Below are 6,000 nucleotides of genomic sequence, written 5' to 3'. Positions count from 1 at the left end.
GTATTTTACAACTTTATTTGATCTGGCAGCTCCACTTTCTGTCATACAGTTTATTTCAAAGGTTGATCTGACAGCAATAAACTAATATTAATTTCTACAGTTGAACACATATGCAGAGGTATAGAGGCAACTCACAAATCATGAAAAAGTAAATTCACATGGACAATTTATTCTATTATTTCTGACATTGATTATCATTTTGGATGAAGGGGAAAACATTTTAGATTTGCAAAATTAATTATTTTCCTTTCTTTTTGTTGAGATCCCTTGTATTCTTTTTTGACAACATTTCCACCATTATGAAGTATGAATATTTATTTCCCAGCCGAGGCAGTGACCAGACCAGTAATTTATTCTGACAGTTGCTTGTCAGGAAAGATGAAGAGCATTGAAGTCTGACAAAGGATTTAACTCGATTGGAACTTTCATTCTATACCCACTCGAAAAACCAAAAGGCAAACAAAACACAGACTTAGGGGAGGATTTTTCTAATCCTCCAACAGCCACACATAGGGCTGCCTATTGGGCATCTCTGCTGAGGAAGACTTCTACTGAATGATGTTTAGCAAGTATTCAATACCCTAAAGCAAACTTTTTTACACCAAGTAAGAAAGAATTAAGCTCTCGAAGTAACAGTTTGAGAACCGTTGGCCCTAAAGGCTGCTCAACAGTGCAATGACTTTTCCTCGCGGGTTCTGGAGGCTACAAATCATCCAAGTTCACACACACAAAGAGCAAATCAATTACTATACAGTAACAAAATTCCCCATCATTCTGTAATATGGCATTTTTTAAGAGAGTGATTCATATATTTCATTATTTCTCTGATTACCTGAGAGCAATTTATAGGTTTGTACAAAATTCAAAATCAATTTAAAAGTAGAGTGCATTACCAGAATGTAGAGTGATTAAATCAACTGCAATCAACTCACTTAAATGTCTGCCATGACACACACACACACACACACACACACCTACACACACACACACACACCTACACACACACACGGTGAGCGTCATAAAGTCATGACCGGTAAACATCTTTTCAGCAAATTCTTTTTTTCTGGTGTCCTTTCAGAACAACTGAGACACTCACGCATGTTGATTGAGTTACACTGTTGCCATGGTCAGATTACAGCACTTTCGAAAAATGTGACACAGTGATTTAGCTCACTGCACACACTAAGTGCCCAGAGTGTTATCCATTTCAAGCTTAACTTCACTTCATAAAAGAATATGTTAGCGTCATACCACAGCATGCTTTCCAATGGATTCCCAGTTTTTATTAAAGTGAAATCAGGATAATTTAAGATCCTTTTACAATCGTCAAAAACCCACAAACACCCAACTAACATTTGACTGTGGGGAAATGGCTTTTTCTACGGGGGTCAAATTGACTCGTCACAAACGGGGGCTTTCATCAGCTGTGGCTCTGATCAGCAGAGGTAGAAACATTTGGATAAATGTGCCATTTTTTTCAATTTACCTTATTTTGTCAGATATTTTGAGGCTGCACCTTTTTAAACACAGCATTCAAGCTGGGATCTGAAATATTACAGTGGACGTGGAAAGAGGGACTGTAGTGAAAGCTGCTATTACACTTAATTACACAGCATGTGAGGTCTGAAGAAATGGCACTCAAACAAAATTGTCATTGGTGGTTAATTTATGAATAAAGTTTCATTCAAATGTATTTCCTACTATCAATTAAGCAACTAATATATTAACACCTTTTGTTTGGGAAATCAATATTTTACGGCATTTTGTGAGATTTTATGGGCCAAACGATTACTCGATTAATAAAAATAATTATTGACAAATGAATCAATTACGGAAATGATCGTTAGTTGCAGCTCTAAACACAAATAATTGCAACTGAGTATGTTGTTTGTGTAGTATCCACTTGAGAACTATTTCAGAGACATCATTATCCACTTTTTAAATACCAAGATCCATCAAGTAATAATAACTGGCATGCTCTCTTCTCCAATCCCTGTCCTTTTGTTGAACAGCCTTGAAATCAGAGTCGCTTCAACTTCCGAACAATACATTCCAACTGCATCTGGCTCCTCTTTCCTGCCACACAATCATCAACACAGCCCAGCCCAGCTCTCTGTTTGGTAAAATAACACCACTTTGATGGGAGGGGAGGTTTCCACATTTCATCCTCATGGTGTATGTCTAGGTGGGGGGGGGGGGGACAACAGAAGAAAGACGGGGTGAGATCATTAGTAGGACAAAGGGGCAGAAAAATATGCCTATTTCCTTTAAAAAAAAATAAAAGGCTGCCAGTCCAAAAATCTTAAATCCTATAAACTAGCACACAAGTGCACATGCTGCAGAAATACTAAGCCTCACACAAACAGAGCGATAACAGATTGAAAGCCTGATTAACCCTGACCAGTAGTAAAATTGCAGTTAATTTAGTACTGACCCATGGCTGGTGCTCCTTCATGGAACTATATGAACTCACCATACAACCAATTACATACAGCCAGAACACTGATTACATCACCCCAAATGGCTGAGGCATGTCAGAGGTATTTTCCTGTTAAAGGGGAGTTCTTTCTTTTTTTCTCCACTGTTGACAAGTGCTTGCCGATTGCATGGATGTCTTACTTGCATTGTGATACTGTTGATTGCGAGTTGACAAGGTACAACAGCATTTGATAGAGTAATGCTTATCAAAAGGTCACAAACTTGACAATGTTGAAAATTTATTTCAAAACACATAGTAAACTGATGTTACACAAGACGTGACTGTTCAACAAAAACACCACCCCAATAAACAGACACAGCAAATCAATAAAAGTGGGAAACAGTGTAGCTGGGAGCAAAAGCAGAAGGTCACCGTCATGTCAATCTGACAGTATAAATGTAGAATATTAGCTGTATTGTTTCTCATAAAAGAGTGTGTAAAGCAAATGCAGGCTGAGCATAAAAAATTATGGACTTAAGACTGAAAGTAGTTTCTCTCCGGGCTTATCTAGAAATATGGCTCAATAACCGGAGCCATAGTGAGTTTAACGTGCTCATTGTAATGATATGAAAAACATCAGTGCACTTTACCAACTTCTTGTTTGGTAGCGAGGTGCAAAAAAAACACACAGAAGATCTAACACTTCATTTACAATTGATACAGATAAGGAATTCATACAGATAAGGAAATGAGAGCACGAACTGTGGCCAAACCAGCCCTGTGTTTGTGCACAGTGTGTGAAAATGTTGCTTCTCTACACGTTTGTTGGATACCTGAGTGTTTTCTGTTAATATTCTGTACAAACACTGATGAACAGCGATGCAGTGTAGTGTAGAGCATAAGGAGGAGAGGTCAGAGCTCCTTCAACAGACACACACTTGAATACACTCTTGAGTGGGGACCAAAGCAGGTGAACATTGAATCTTTACTTGAACAATAAGTATGATACCGGAGTGTTTAGTGGTGCAACGGATCATCATTGATCCGTGATCCGTTCGGATCAATATCTTCGGTTCGGCACACACATGATCCGTGGATTGATTTATGAAAAAAAAAAATCGTGCGCACACACACAGCGTGGTCATGGCGAGCGAGTGTGTAGGCACTGTGGCACAAGAAAGCCATACGACAGTGAAAACACATCAAGCATTGCCACGCATTTGAAGCGACATCACCCGGTGTTTCACTGACAGGAGTGAAAACGAAGGCTGCTCAAATCAGACTGGGATAAAGCCATCACAAACGCTGTCGGTGTTTGTAGGTGCAGACATGAGGCCATATTCGGTTGTGCAAAGCAAGGGCTTTAAACACATGCTGAAAGTGCTTGAGCCACGTTACGACGGTGCGCCGTCGCACATCCACTTCAGCGAAAAGATTGTGCCAGACTTTTTTTTGCTGATCCGATCCATGACTCTGATCCGCGGAACGATCCGATCAGTGAGTTTTCTGATCGGTTGCACCCCTAGGAGTGTTATTATCATCGGTTCACTTTAATAATCTGGACATACACTGAGGAACAGCAACACTCAGCTGCTTTGGTCCCCACTAAAGTGTAATTAGTTTGTCTTTGAGTGTGTGTGTGTGTCTCTCCTCCAGTGGACACGTCCCCAGTGTTTCAGAACAGAGAACGTTGCTGACTTTTGCACGTTTTTTAAACCAAAATCAGAAGTCAGCGACCTTGAGTTTTGTGAAAGGTGCTAAAATCATCTGGAAAAGTGAACACGGTTGGTCCTGCTTACATGGTGCCAAAAGACCTGTTGTCACTCTGTTTTCTAAAATGAAAGCTGTCTCTGGTCACAGAAAATGCATTCAAATGCCAGGTGTGAAGTGGGGGCCGGAGAAATAGCATGTCACATATTTGTTCGAACTTCTTGTTTTGGACTTCTAGCATTTGTCAGGCTGTGTGTGTGTGTGTGTGTGTCATCCTGTCTGCTCTTTCACAGGATGAGGTGGGATGTAGTAGTTACATCAGCGGCAGTGTAGTGTAGCGTGCTCGTGCAAGCTTTTCCAGACTCCTGCTCTACCAGATGCATTTTTTCCCCTATGCAACATTATTTATTGATGGCTATCCTGGCATGACGAGAATTTCAACAATAACATAACAGGGTTCCATAAACAAATTATGGGCTCAAGCCAAGCCTTCAGCTTTGTTTACTCGTTACTCTAAGTGATTTGGCAGCATTGTTGGCATTCTTTGGCTGAAATAAGTTCCTGTCAATAGTTGACAGACACCATTTGGCTGGAGAATAATGACATCATGCAAGCACGCCTGAACAAAAAAACAAAAAACTAAGAACAATCTAAAGCGGAAGTTTACAGCTCTTGTGTTTAAAAGAAACTACATCAAAATTCCAGAGTGAATACACTTGTTCAAGGAGTGCTAGAAGATATAGTTTCCTCAAACGATTTCATTTCTCTGGCCAGAATTCACTTAGTGTTTATTCTGCTTTGAATTCCTCCTTGCCTCTCCCACTAGGAAATGTATATATGTATATATGTATTCTTAGATATAGTCTTCCCTACCAGGAAAGAATGAACTAATTCAGGCCCAAGTATTGTGCAATAATGAGGAAAAGCATGCATAAAAACATTCGGAATAATTTATCATGCCATCAATCTGATGCCTCGATTATATTTATGATTTATTTACAAGTAATGAACATCAAAGGAGTGTAAAGGTGGATCCAGAGATGACGGTCTGATATGACATGAATGATTACCTTTGGCTGCAGACAAATCAAAATCAAGGTACAATACGTTTTTAAATAAATGTATAATGAGCATAAATCAACAGTCGGATGTACTGTGCTCTCTTTTCAGAGGAATGAGGTGGGAAAGCTCTAAAATCATCACTCAGGCCTGTGTAAATGTCAGTCCTGTTTCCACAACACGGCTTGCCTCGAGCTCTTCCTGGGGCCATTTTCTTTTCAAAACAAATAGTACATAAAACGCTGCAGGGCAAAAACGAGTTTTGTTTTGCCCAAATTTCTTTCTACTTTGTATTTTCTTTGCTTCTGGCCTCAGGAGCAAGACAATTACCAATGCAGATAGTGTGGATGGCTCACCACACATGGCTCCTCTGGCATTGTGTTTTTCTCGTGGAAGCCATGGTGTGCTACATGCTAAGCCGTGCAGAACTGTAATTACTGTCTATGAGCAAGGTTCCAAAGCTACTGCTCGACTCTGTGAAGAATTAATTCTACACCACAGCCTCTCGTGAGATTACTAAAGTTAGTTGAAAAGCACAGACCTAATGGGTATTCTGCGAGTGTTCAGGAAATGTTTCTGTGTTGATTATGCAGTACTCCTCAGTATCACTGGGAGAGTCAACTGGTGGGACTTAGAGGGGCACAACCCTTTACAGAAAAGTCCAAATTGAATGAGTTCTGGTACATTTAGGGTTAATGCTACTGATCCTTTATATACTCCGAGTAGTTGTTACTTGATGGTTATTTTTAGGGATGAGCCGATATCATACTCAGTATCGGTAATGGTCCAATGCCAGTCAAAATCACAAAAAT

This window comes from Solea solea, chromosome 5 (genome assembly GCF_958295425.1).
Source record: "Solea solea chromosome 5, fSolSol10.1, whole genome shotgun sequence".
Lineage (NCBI taxonomy): Eukaryota > Metazoa > Chordata > Actinopteri > Pleuronectiformes > Soleidae > Solea > Solea solea.
The sequence above is the reverse complement of the archived record's forward strand: the minus strand, read 5'-3'. Positions refer to the sequence as shown.